The following is a 15,001-nucleotide window of genomic DNA, read 5'->3' on the forward strand; positions in this document are numbered from 1 at the left end:
AGATGAGTCAAAGATGAATGATTTTCAGTGGAATGGTAGAAACTATAGTTCTATGAAGGTTCCATGGTGAAAGATGTGAAAATGAAAAAGTGTCAAAAGGCAGAGGAGTTGACTGAGTTGATAGGAACAAATGATTTGCAAGGAAGAGTGAATGAGGTAGCAGGGATTTGGAGTGTTGCTAGAGACGGTGAAGTAGAAGAGTATGTGTGAGAGAGAACTGTGAGTGTATTGCCATGGTATGACAGCAGAAAACTGAGGAGAAGAGCAATGATCATGAATGGCATGATAACTAGAATGAGCAGGAAGGGGGGGGGGCTTGAAAACATGGATGTATTGGATAAATTTCAAGGTAGATGAGAGCTGTTTGCTGCAGATAGCCTATATTTAAGTGAGAGCGGTGGTGTAAAGCTGGGTAGATTGTTGATGAGAGGAGGAGAGTGAGCAGCCAGTCAGGGAAAAAAAAACTAGATGGTGGGACTGTGAGTGTAAGATACCAGAATTGGTGTGGGATAAAGAATAAAAGAAAACAAGATAAAGATGAGTGAATAGCCTGAATGGGAGCAATAGAGTCCAATGATGGGGTGAAGAATTGTGAGAAGGAAAGGAAGACCAGGAGAAAGTAACTGTGCTTACACACCAACAAGGAGTATTAGGAATAAGAATGCAGAGTGTGTGTGACCTTGACAGTCAGTCAGTCCACAAATTACTGGTGTCAGTGACATGTGGTTAATAAAGGATGACGTACTAACAGGAATGGAATATGACAGTTACAGCATTTTCTGAAAAGGACAGAAGAGATAAAAGAGAAGGTGGGGTATTACTGATGATTTCAGAGTTGTATCCTCTGAATGAACATGGAACATGAAGAAAACAGTAATGATAATAGACTTGAGGCTATTTGGTGCAAGGCTGAGGTACATACAAATTTTAGATATTTAGTAGGGTATTGCAACAGGCCAGGAAATGCAGAGAGAGATGATTCTGAAATGTTCAGACAGAAAAAAACTGGCAAACAACAGATGGGTGATAATAATGGGTGATAAAATATGGGAAAAATGACTGGAAATAGAAAATAAGACATTATGAGTAAGGAGAATGAAATTCTAGAGCTATATCCCTATAATGCAGATTTCCACTGAAGCAACATGATGAACTCAAGTGTTAGATATAATAATATTGTCTCATACAATGATAATAGCAGATGTTAAAACTTATAACTTTATTGTAATGAGACCATAAGCTTTTTAATAAAGATCATACAAATAGCCAACCAGCTTCACTAGCTACTGACTAGCTTTCTCAAGGCTCTGACTGTGTGAATACAAATGCAAAAAATTAAATGAATACAGAAATGGTAGTAACTGTCGAGCAGCTCCATTTGATATTTCATGTGGTGTAGCATGCATGTACTTGATGCTTCAGTCAGTATCAAGTACATGACTACGCGTCACATGGTTTTTCGCGAATTGTAGTTCTGTTGAGCTGAGAGAATAGATGAGGTTTTTCCATATATCTTTAAGAATAATACCCTGATTTCTATTTAAATTATTGCCTGTGTGTAGTACTACTGCTGCTTCTTTTAAAGTCTGGTGTCTATAGTCATCTTCGATGTAAGGCATAGAGCTGTTTTTCCAGTCTATAACATGGTTGGAAGTTGAAAAATGATGAGCTAAACCTGATGTAATGATTCTATTGTGATTGACATCCCCCAAATGTTCTTTCTGTCTTATTTCAAGACTTCTAGAAGTCTTCCAATATAGGAAAGGCCACACGTTCATGGAATTTCATACACTCCTGGATATTTAAAAAACGGGACCTTATCTTTAGGTGATCTTAAGATCTGTCCGATTGTGGTAGTTGGTTTGAAAACCACTCTATGATCTTTTAACATTCTTGCTAATTTCGTGGACACTGTACTAACATATGGTATGACTGCTGTGGACACCATTTCACGTTGTTGAAGGTTATTTTTAAACAGGAATTTTTTTTAAATGTTTGTAGGGTAACCATTAAGAGATAGAGTATTCGCGATTTGAGACAGTTCTAACTGTACATCTTCTTCTTTTGAAATAAACTTCTGGGCTCTATTGCATGTGCATTATGCTCTGTTTCTGTGACTTATGATGGTTTGACAAATAATGTAGATATATTCCTGTATCCATGGGTTTCTTGTAGATGGAAAGTTGGAAACTGTTATCTTGTCTCTTAACCAGTGTCCAGAAAGGGTAGTTCTTTGTTCTTTTCAACTTCTATAGTAAATTTGATCTTATTGAGTAGCGAGTTGATTTCATTAAGAAACACAAGTAGGTTTACCATATTATCTTTCCAAAGGATGAAGATGTCATCTACGTATCTCCACCAAATCAAAGGTTTGGGAGAAATGTTACAGAAAATATCATTTTCAAATTTTTCCATAAACAGGTCCACACATGGTGGTGATAAGGGGCTGCCCATGGCTAGTCCTTCTAATTGTTGGTATACTATGTCATTAACTTTGAATGGATGATCCTCACCTACTTACCTACTAGCCAAACATCTTGCAAACTTACTAAAAGGAAAAATTAGACAAACCGAGACTTATATTAAAAACTCTCAACAATTTGTTGAAAAACTTAAGACAGTTAAAATATCACAAACTGACATTATGACCAAGTCTAGATGTAGTGTCCTTATTTACAAACGTACCAGTCGATGAGGTTGTTAACATTCTAAAGGATCTCTTCCCTCAAGACATCACCGAGTTGTTTCATCATTGTCTCAAATCCAATTTCTTCAAAGTTAATGACATAGTATACCAACAATTAGGACTAGCCATTTGCAGCCCCTTATCACCACCATGTGCAGACCTGTTTATGGAAAAATTTGAAAATGATATTTTCTCTAACATTTCTCCCAAACCTTTGATTTGATGGAGATACGTGGATGACATCTTCATCCTTTGGAAAGATAATATGGAAAACCTACTTGTATTTCTTAATAAAATCAACTCACTACACAATAAGATCAAATTTACTATAGTAGTTGAAAAGAACAAAGAACTACCCTTTCTGGACATACTGGTTAAGAGACAAGATAACAATTTCCAACTTTCCATCTACAAGAAACCCACAGATACAGGAATATATCTACATTATTTGTCAAACCATCATAAGTCACAGAAACAGAGCATAATGCACATGCAATAGAGCCCAGAAGTTTATTTCAAAAGAAGAAGATGTACAGTTAGAACCATCTCAAATCGCGAATACTCTATCTCTTAATGGTTACCCTATAAACATTAAAAAAAAATTCCTGTTTAAAAATAACCTTCAACAACGTGAAATGGTGTCCACAGCAGTCATACCATATGTTAACAGTGTCCACAAAATTAGCAAGAATGTTAAAAGATCATAACATCAGAGTGGTTTTCAAACCAACTACCACGATCCAACAGATCTTAAGATCACCTAAAGATAAGGTCCCATTTTTTAAATATCCAGAAGTATATGAAATTCCATGCACGTGTGGCCTTTCCTATATTGGACAGACTTCTAGAAGTCTTGAAATGAGACAGAAAGAACATTTGGGGATGTCAATCACAACAGAATCATTACATCAGGTTTAGCTCATCATTTTTCAACTTCCAACCATGTTATAGACTGGAAAAACAGCTCTATGCCTTACATCGAAGATGACTATAGACACTAAACTTTAAAAGAAGCAGCAGTAGTACTACTCACAGGCAATAATTTAAATAGAAATCAGGGTATTATTCTTAAAGATATATGGAAAAACCTCATCTATTCTCTCAGCTCAACAGAACTACAATTCCCAAAAAACCATGTGACGCGTAGTCGTGTACTTGATACTGACTGAAGCATCAAATACGTGCACGCTACACCACACGAAATATCAAATGGAGCTGCTCTACAGTTACTACCATTTCTGTATTCATTTAATTTTTTGCAATTGTATTCACACAGTTACAGCCTTGAGAAAGCTAGTTAGCAGCTAGTGAAACTGATTGGCTATTTGTATGATCTTTATTAAAAAGTTTATGGTCTCATTACAATAAAGTTATAAGTTTTAATATATTTAGATCAAATATGAACAATTTAACTTTACAATAGAAGATGTTGCCATGATGCCAACAATTGGAGAGAGTGATCATGTAGTTTTGACATGGGGAGTAGCTAGGCAGGTATAAGTATCTCGGAACAAGAGAGATGTATGAAATTACAGAGCACACGACTACGATAAATGAAGGACAGATAGAGTCTTGATCAGTTGAAAGGTGAAAAAAATCTGCAGTGCCTGTGACTTGGTCTGGAATCAGTTACTTATAGTAATGTTAGATTGCATCTCTATGGTTAAGAGGATAAATAAAGTAGGGATGAAATGGATGAATCATGGCATTATGCAGAAGCTTATGAGAAAAGTATGATGTTATAGAGGAGATATAAAGAATATAAAGAATAGGGTATATAAAGAATATAACCTATTCTTTATATTCTAAAGAATACAGGGTGTCCATCTGGGCCTCCCTAGTGTTGGCATGTTACTGCTACTTAAATATATGGCCTATGGTGTCGTACAAATGAAAAGGAACTCACCAAGTTTTTGTAAAAAAAAAATCAGTATATTTCCATGTGTGCTCCTTCAGTAGCAAGCCCAATGTCAAGTCGATAATCAATATCTGACCAGGTTCTCTTAAACATGTCAAGGGTGATGGAGGACATAGCAGCAGAAATATGATGCTTCAGGTTCTCTAGGCTGTTCACTTTATTTGCGTAGACTGTGTTCTTCACATACTCCCACAAGAAAAAAACAAGTGTGGTAAGATCTGATGATCATGGTGGCCAGGGAATTGGTCCTCCACGTCTTATCCACCGCTGAGGGAAGACCCTGTCGAGAGTTGCATGTACCACCAAATACCAGTGTGGTGGGGCAACATCCTGTTGAAAGAGGATGTGTGGTTGCAAGTCTTTGAGTTGTGGAAGGACAAAATTTTCCAGTATGTCAAGGTAAATCATTCCATTAACATGTTCACTGCCAACTATGAGTATACTTGTAGTTGGTATATGAGCCTCACAAGCCAACTACGAATATACTCATATGATGCTTACCGCTAGCAACGAGATTACTCGTACTGACCTCAAAGAAGTGAAATTGCTTGGCGTGTGGGGCGAGCAGCGAAAGTGTGTATGCTCGTAGTTGGTATATGAGCCTCACAAGGCAACTATGAATATACTCATACTGACCTTGAAGAAGTGAAATTGTTTGGTGTGTGGTAACAAACTATGCCCAAGGAGCGTGGCAGCAAACATTATAATATTGCTTTCCACGAAAAAAAAAATGGGCAAATGATAGTGTTTTGCATTGCACCACACCAGACATTTACTTGGGACTGTCATGCATGTGTTCCATGCAGTGAGGATTTTCACTCCCCCATAGTGGAGTGCCTCAGGGGTCTGTTTTGGGGCCATTACTATTTAACTTGTATAGTAATGATATTGGCAAAGATTTGGATGGAGATATTCAGTTGTTTGCAGATGATGCAAAGTTGGGAGAACGAACCATAAAGAGTAGTGAAGATGTTGTGGCCTTGCAAGAAGACTTGAATAAATTGAGTGATTGGGCAAGCAAATGGGGATGTGAGTTCAATGTTGCAAAATGTAAGGTTTTAAAATTTGGAAAACAAAGATGGGATGCAGAATTTATGCTTGGTGAGAATGTATTGTTGGAAGTAGAGGAAATAAGAGATCTGGGGGTGATAGCGGATAAGGATCTAAAATTTAGGGGACACATCGCCAAAATTGTGAAGACAACACAAAGACTTCTGGGAATGATGCGAAGGACAGTGACGTGTAGAAGTAGGGAGATTCTTGTTCCATTGTATAAGGCTTTGATTAGGCTACACATGGACTTTTGTGCTGAGATTTGGTCACCTGGTTTTCAGAAGGATGAAGAGATGTTGGAAAGGATCCAAAGGCAACTGACTAAGGTAGTTTCTGGCCTCTGGAATGTCGAGTATGAGGAAAGATTGAAAAGATGTAATTTGCAGAGTCTAGTGGAGAGAAGGAAGAGCGGAGATATGATGGAGACCTACAAATTGGTAAGGGGTTGTTATAGGATCAATGGTGGAGAAGTTCTACAGAGAATAGTGGGAGATCAGGGGAGAACCAGAGGTCATCCATGGAAACTGTATAAAGAGGGTGTGAGTAGGGGAGTGAGAGGCAGGTTTTTTTTCATGCAGAGTTGTGAGTGATTGGAATGCCTTGCCTGAGAGTGTGGTGTCTGCAAGGAGTTTGAATGTGTTTAAGACACAGTATGATGAGATGTGTGTGTGAGATAAAAGGACCTCCTAGATGAGTCTTTGACTCCATGAGGTCTTGTTTGATAATATAATAATATAATATCTTGATATTGTGCCTGTTCACTTTTCTGCTGACATGAAAAGTGGTTTTGTCCAAAAAGCAAATCTGGGAAAGAAAATCTGGATTCTCATTGACACGTTCCAGAATTTCAGCTGCAAATATTAACTGTTGTGGCTTATCGTTTTGCTTGATTTCCTGCAACACCTGAACTTTGTACGTGTGTAGACATAACTTATGATGGATGAACTTATGAACAGTAGAGTGGGGTATTTGCAGTTCACGTGATGCTCTCCTAACGGATTTTGTTGGGCTTCATGCAAAGGTCTCAAATCCTCTCTATCTTGTCTTCCAATATTGGCTGCTTCCCTCCTTCATGTTGTTTCAAAATGCTTTCTGTCATAGGAAATTTTCTTTCCACAAATGGATACTCTTGGGATCAGGTGCTGCCTTTTTGTACACCTGACAGAACTTATGCTGCACTGCTTTGATTGATTTTAGCTCAGCTAGCCACCACACAACTTGCACTTTCTCTGCCCCAATGCCATGTTTAAAACTATGACAGTTCTGTCCAGCAGTACTACCGCATTGTGATGCAGCAAAAAATTCTGAAACTTGTAGAGTCTCTGGAATGTTTGAACAATCCAAACCTTACATATTTCCACATTTCGATTTTTTACCATTGAAACTAGGGAGGTCCAATGCAGACATGCTATATATAAAAAATATAAAGAATAGCATACCCTGTACAAGCAAGAAGTATATAATAAGATGCAAACTAGGAAGATGGCAAGTGTAGTGAGGAAAGAAAAATTTGCATATGAAAGGGGAATGGCTTAAGCAGTAAAACAAAAGCCTTGAGAACACTACAGTTATATTATTAAGAGACGAAAGGATAAACATAAAAAAATACTGACTTTCACTGTTGGAGATGGAACATGGGCCACATATGCTGAAGATATAGTGGAAAAGTTCAATACATATATTTCATTAATGTATTTCATGTAGGGATTAAGAATATTCTTGAATAACAGTAGGAAGGAGGCAAGAAGACTGACATTTCAAGAATGGGAAGTGCTTCGAATATTAAGTAACTTTAAAGATAACAAGGATGTGGGACTGAATGGGATATTGCCATGATATTATGGGCATGCACAAAAGAGCTGCCAGGGTTCTTTACTAAGTTGTTCAACAGAAGTCTGGCAAGAGGAGCAGTCCCAGAAAAGTGGAAAGAAAGAAAAATAAATAATAAAGATAAGAGAGAGAGAGAGAGAGAGAAATTCTAAATCAGTACTGTCCAACTATAAGCTAGTGTGTATATCATGTGTAGTGGTGCAGGCATCACAGAGGCTAGTTAGAGGCAGAATACAAACCTAGATAGATAAGAATGGAAATCTTGAGTTAACTTGTCTGTATCATGATATGATACAAACAAGTTGAGCTGGAGAACAATGATCACAAATGAGTCAGTGCAAGATTGTGCAGGAGGAATGGTGTGGAATTTGTGAATTTGTGGAGTGAGTTGGATAGAAGGATTTATATAAAGTGGATGGCTTACATCTAAAAGATTTGGTGTGAGAAGTCTTGAGAAAGTGTTGTTTAGTTAAAGTTTGGAAGTACAAAGTCAGGGAAATTAGAATGTTCAGGGTGAATGCAGAAGTGAAAGAGTGATCACATGATGGAAAATGTAGCATCTCAGGTTAACGTTAGTGAGATCTAAAGGAGGTTATGGAATGAAGGGGGTATTGCAGTTTATGTATGCTAATTCCAAAAGTATTCAAAATAAGGTTAAAGAGTTTTTGGCATTGGTTAGCATTTAGCACAACTTGGTCAAAAGTTATAGGCATTAGTGAGATGTGGTTGAGTAAGGATGATGTCTTCAGAGAGAAGGAACATCAGAGGAGAGAGGGGTTGCTAATGATAGCAGAGGAATTAAAGCCAAAAAGAGTAGAAGTACATCATGAGGATAGCAATTCAGAAGGCAGTTCTTTTGAAGATATCTGGTGTGAGATAGAGGCCAACAAGACTAAATATGTAATTCGTTGCTGCTATAATCCAGGGGGGGGGGGTATAACAGAGAATATAGATGATATACCCTTGTAAATTAGCATGATGAGTGGTCTAGTAATTATTATGGGGAATTTCATTTATGCTTCATAGATTGGGAGAAGGAACGGTCACAGGCAGTGAAGGAAATGGAATTTATACAGCTGCTGAGGCAACACATAATAGAGGGGGCACGAGGTTCAAGAGTGCTGGATATGATCATTGCATCAGAATATTTAATGCTAACCAATCTAACTACACTGCCACCACTGGGAGAAAGTGATCATGTAGTATTGATGTGGGAGATTGCTAGACGTGGGAATTTTCTATTAAGAAATTATATATGTGGAATTACAAAGTGGATGATTATGACAAGCTGAGGAATCAGCTTTCAGCAGAGCCATCGCATAAGAATTTGAAGGGGGTGAGATGTTGGTGGTGCATGGAATGCATTCAAAGAGTGTTTGAAGAAAGTAGTATTTAAATGCATACCTCGAGTCAGAAGGATAAATCAGGTAAGTGTCAGATGGATGAGTAGCTTCATTAAGCAGGAGTTGCACATAAAAGAAAAGTTTGTGGAGGAATTATAAAGAAAAAGGTGATCAGCATACTTATGAGCAGTATAAGGCACAGGCAAGAAGGGTGACCAGTATGTTAAAGCTAATTATGAGGGAAAACTAGCTGATGAGTTAAAAAAATCCTAAAGATTTTATTTGGTGAGTGGCAAGTAAAAGGAGGAATGACTATGGAAGGATAACTTTAAAAAGTGCTGATGATGGTGGGGAGGTAAACAGAACCAAACTGAATGGCTATATTACTGAGTGAGTATTTTACAGAGGTGTACCATTTAGGTGGCAACATTGCAACAGATGTGACATTAACTGATAGGAGAACAGAAGTTGGAGAAATGGAAGTGCTGAAAATATTTCAGAGCGTCAATATATGAAACAGTCATGAAATTAGATATCACATTGGCCAATGTATTATGAAAATGTGCAGGAAATTATCAGCTCCTTTGACCAAGCTGATTAATTTATGCCTCAGTACTGGGAAAGTACCCATGGAGTGGAAAGAAGGCAAAGTCCCATTGTATAAAGGAGGCTCCAAGACAGAGATAGCAAATTATAGAACAATCAGCATCTCAGGAGTGATGGTTAAGGAATTTGATAAATTAGAGGGAAGACAGAATTCAGAATGGACTGACAGAAACATGATACTCTAGAAGGGACAACATGGTTTTGTGAAGGGTAGGGCTTGCCTTAGTAATCTGTTTACATTTAATAATCAAGTGACAATGGAGTTGGATAAGGAAAATGGCTACTCAGTGATATTACTAGACATTCCAAAAGTATTTGACAAAATTCTGAATAGAACTCTATTGATTAAACTGGAGTAAATGGGGATGGATATGAATCTGGTAATTTCGACTAGAGGGTAGCTGATAGACAGATATCAAATAGTGGTTTATGGAGCTGCTGAGTACAAGAGAAGGCAATGACCAGTGGTGTACCATACAGCTAAATAATAAATACTCTGTTGTTTAATTTGTATATCAATGATATAGGAAATATTCGGCTGTTTGCTGGTGATGCTAAACTGGGAAGGACAATGTAGGTCGACAAAGGTGATGTAGAGATCCAGCAGGAAAACTTAAACAGACTAGCAGTATGGGCAAAGGTAAATAGCTGCCGGTTTAATGCGTCCAAGTGTAAGGTGATGCACTTTCGGAAGAGAACAGAAGACGTGTGCTATTTTAATGGAAATGAACTGCAGAAAGCTGATGAGAACAGGAACTTGGGTGTGATTGTGGAAACTAAGTTGAAGTTTAGAAGGCATATTGCAAAAGTAACCAAAACAGCACATCAGATTACTTGGATGTTGATGAGCACACTAACAAGCAGGGGTGCAGAGGTTATTTTTCCCTTATATTATAAGGTTTTAATAAGGGCATATCTTGACTACTGTGCACAGATCTGGACTCCTAGATTCCATGAGGATGAAGAAGCTGCAGAGAGGATCCAGAGATGAGTGACAAAGGTTGTGGCATGTCTATGAAATGCTACTTATGAGAATATACCAATGGTCTAATTATATATTTAGTTTAATCCTTTATCCAACTGTAAGCAAACAAAGTTTGCACCTGAAGTATCTTCAGGACTGGGGCAACTCATGGCAAAGGTAGACTGAATTCTGATCACTTTCCTTAGTATCCCATAATGTAAAGCACATCTCCTTGAGGACATGTAGTTTTATTAAAGTAGTTTTATAGGAGGATTGACACTGAAGACTTTTCCATACATGACAAGAAGGGAGAGAACAAGTGGTCATCAGTGGAAGTTGTGTAAGAGTGTGGTTAGCAAGGGTGTTAGCTCTAGAGTTTTTTCTTGGAGTGTGAATGGTGGAATGGGTTGATAGACTGGTTGTGTGTCTTCATCAGTCAATGAGGTATGGTATGATAGGTATCGTGTTAATGATGGCTAGTGTGTGAATAATAGATTTCCCATGATGCGTCTTCTGAACCCATGGAGATTCCTGTATAATAATAGTAATAAATATATATATATAAATAGATAAAAATAAATATAAATAAATAGTATAACAATAACTGCCTGTTCACATTTCATTATATAATATTTGTTCTTGTTCTCCTGCATGAAGTATTTTATTGCTTTTCTTATATTCTTCAGTGCTTGTGTCTGTTTTCCTATTTCTCATGATCATATTCTCTGTTGGTTCTGAGATCTATGAGAATCTTGGACTTCTAATTGGGCTTTGAAGCATCTTCACTATATCCCATATTATGTTTCTGACTTCCTTCCAGAGCATTTCAAGTGTGTTCTCCTTATCAATCTCCAGAAGAGCATCCAACATTTTTCAAGTATCATCTGTGAACTCTCTAGATGATTACTCCAACATTTTGTCTAGTGGGATGAAATCATTAGAAAGTTTCAGAGTCTTAATCTTACCTTGACTTTTACTAGATTATGGCCTGTCCACCAGTCTGCTCCTGGACAAGTATTTACATCAAAGGTACTTGCCTTTCACTGCTGCAGTACCAAGAGGTAATCAATCTAATCCTTTGGTTATGAATGTTTAATGTCCAAATATAGGTATGGGTGCTTCTGGAAGCAGATATTAGTTATTAGTAATAAACTAATCTATGAGCATGGGCAAATTCCAATACATAATTCCATACTCTTTCCCATTTTGGCAATGAAGCCTATTAGAATGAACAGACCATCTCTCCTTGCCAGTCAGCAGTCCAAACAGTTTGTGAGTTTTCTTAGAACTCACTTTCTTCTTCTTCAGGCATATCTATGAGTGTGCCAAAACTGCCGTGATTGACATGCGAGTAGGATGAACCCTCAGTCTAATAAAAAGTAGTCTGTCATTTATAGGCTTTAAACCAGGGGTCGGCAAAGTGGTCGATATCGACCCCTGGGGGTCGATAAATGTCTAGAGGTCAAAAGGGAGTTTAAATTTTAATGTTCTTTATAAATTTCTTTAAGTATTTTCCTTTAAATTTCATTAAATATTTCTTATCGAGAAGCAGTAATGAAGTAAAAGGGTGGAGGAATTATTATTTTTAAATTGAGAAATTTATTATTGATAACATTTATTCATTTATTTAACATGATGGGGGTAGATGAGGGATTGAGGATTCTATAAACGGGGTCAATAGAGTAAAAGGTTTGCCAACCCTTGCTTTAAACCAAGAAATAATCTTGCCTAGCCCCTTCTTGATACCACAGATACCCTATTATGCTTTGCATAAACCCCTGAGTTAACAACTACACACACTCTCCTGCCTCCAGAAATAGCCTTCTCTGTTAATACACAGGATATTGATTCTTTACTTTTCTATCTCTTTCTGAAAACTATTGCTAAGAGAGAGCTCATGTGAAGCCTCTGGACATTCCATGTGCTACAGTGAAGATAACCATGTCTTCTGTATTCATCCCTTACAGTATCACTCACCTGTACTGGAGAGTGTAATAATATTATTATTATTTATTTGGATACTCTATGGAATCAAAAGAATCATCGTGGGAGACCCACTCTATCCATTAACACAATACCTATCATACATCTTTTTTAAACCCATTCACTGTTAGGGTGCTCACACTTCTGGCACTCCATTCCACTCATGCTCTTCAAGTAAAGAACCTAGTCCACACACACCCCAACTAACCACACTCTTAGACAACTTCCAAGTGTGACTCCTTGTTTTCCTCCTACTCCTCATGTATTGAAAAATTTCTGTAGTGTCAATTCCCATTTGCTCCAACTTATGTAATAGTTTTCCATGCTATTCTGTCCAATGCCTTTCAAAGTCCAGGAGTATCATGGTAACATAAATTTCTATCATATTCCCTCTCCTCTGCCTGTCAGCTATACTCTGTAACCCACACACACTTTCAATATACCCTCATAGGGAACATTCCACAGACCTGCCACGAGTTTGGTCAGTTATCTCTGAATCCTTTCAATCACTTTCCAGTCTCCTAGAAATGCAGGTGACCAAATCTATGCACAGTAATCAGCATGTGGCCGAATCATAGCCTTATAAAGAGGGATAAAACCTCCCTATCTTTGTTTGTCAATGTGCTCTTCAGCATCTAAGTAATCCTCTGTGCTATTTTGCCAACTCCCAATATATCCTCTGAATTTAAATCTCTGCCCATCATCTCCCCCAGATCCCTAGTCTTGTCAATTTCCTGTAAATTAGTACAATCAATATGATACAAATTATGTAATATTTTCATCCCGAAGTGCATTACTTACATTTTACAACACTGAATTGACGACCATTGTCCTTTGCCCACACTGTCAATTTATTTAAATCATCCTGTAAGATATGTACATCACCTTCATCAACTATTGTCCTCTCTAGTTTTGTATCATTGGCAAATAACTGAATATCCTTCCACCTTATCAAATCTCCTGCTATATCATTAATGTACAAATTAAAGAGTAGAGGTCCTAGTACAGAGCCCTGAAGCAGTCCACTATTCACCCTCATTCAACTTGATTCCACTTCACCATACACCACTCTGATGTCAGTCTATCAGTCACCTCCCTATCCATGCCACCAGCCTCATATTCAGTCCCATTTCCTCCAACTTATGTAAGTTTTCCATGCTATTCTGTCAAATGTCTTTCAAAGTCCAGGAATATCATGGTGTATCCATTTTCTTTATTCAATTCTGCTGTCAGCTTATTATAAAATGTGAATAAATTATTGATGCAGAACCTAGCTTTTCGTTCATCTACCATGCTACCCGCTATAGAGTATCATATTCCTATCCACACACATTTCTGAAGTTTACTTTTAACCAACTTTTCCAATACTTTAACCACCACTCCAGAGATGTTAATTGGTCTATAATTTTTTGCTTCTGTCTTGGAACTACCTTTATGTAATGGAACTACTTTACCCTGTTTCCATTCCCTTGGAACTTTATCAGAGCTGATGCTCAAATTAAACAACTTCAGGGGAAACACTGCCAGTTCACTTGCACGTTCTTGTAGCACATCAGCTGACATACCATCCAGGCCCACTGCTGTATTCACATTGATATTTTTCAATATACTGAATATCTCCAGTTCATCTACCTCAATGCTCACATCAGTCTCTGTCACCTTAGTAATTGCAAAGTCACCACCTGGATGATATACCCTTGTAAAGTGACCACTTAGTAATTGAACTATTTCTTCTGCTTCTGTCACTTTCCTACCATCAGAAATGAGTCAAGTTATCTTTCTATAATCATTCTTTCTATTACTTATCTTGTCTATATAATATACTTGTGAAATGAAAAACGAACTTCTGCCTAAATCCTGAATGTGGCCTCTGATTATTCTGTTCAAAAGATTCATTACAAGATACAGACACAGTTATATTGGAACGAAGTCACCACACAATAATAAGTGGTGGGGTTGCAGAAGCCCATTCCACAGAGGTAAAACATCCATTGATTGTTTCCAATGATCTACAGCTTATTCTTTTGGAGGAGTCCTTTTAGGATTTCCCTCATGTGAGGGAAAGGATTTTAGGATTTCCCTGCCTGAGGGATAAGTGTGGTAGGAGTGGGTTCTTCCCTATGTGCTGTGAGATGCCACAATCAACAATAATCAAATGTCATAATTTCAGAAATTTTTGAACTTCATTATTTGTTAAATATATATTTGTCTGATATAATTTGGCTAAGTAAGCATGTGTATTTCTTTGCCATTTGGTTCCTTTTGGAAATAATAACTCCACATTTTTTATGTTATCTAACGTGTCTTGAAATCATACAATCTCCCACCGAAAAAAAAAAATCTTCTTGATGTATCTTCTTGATAGTTTTGAGTATTGAAATATAGGAAAATAAATGACTAATCAATGGCTAGTCTATCAATGGAATGAAAAGCTTTTATGCCCGAAGATGCTGTTGGGACCAGAACTGAAATACTGTAGTATTAAATCTTCTGCTTTATTAGTACTTCTGGTTTGTCATTTTTTTTAAGCATCACACTTCTCAAAGGATGAAAACCTGTATCATTATCCACGTATGCAAACTAGTAGTAATAGCATACTGCCAAGTTTCCAAGCCTTG

At 37.4% G+C, this 15,001-nt stretch overlaps 1 protein-coding gene across 1 annotated transcript in view; it reads right to left on the bottom strand.

Moving 5' to 3' along the window:
• The window catches only part of LOC150098029 (uncharacterized), a 995,665-nt gene that overhangs the window by 399,777 nt on the left and 580,887 nt on the right, over positions 1-15,001 (bottom strand). The gene's annotated exons all lie outside the window — the stretch shown is intronic.

The sequence above is a fragment of the Typopeltis vanoorti genome, chromosome 16 (genome assembly GCF_054136105.1).
Source record: "Typopeltis vanoorti isolate ZY-2024b chromosome 16, IOZ_Tvanoo_1.0, whole genome shotgun sequence".
Taxonomy (NCBI): Eukaryota; Metazoa; Arthropoda; class Arachnida; order Uropygi; family Thelyphonidae; genus Typopeltis; species Typopeltis vanoorti.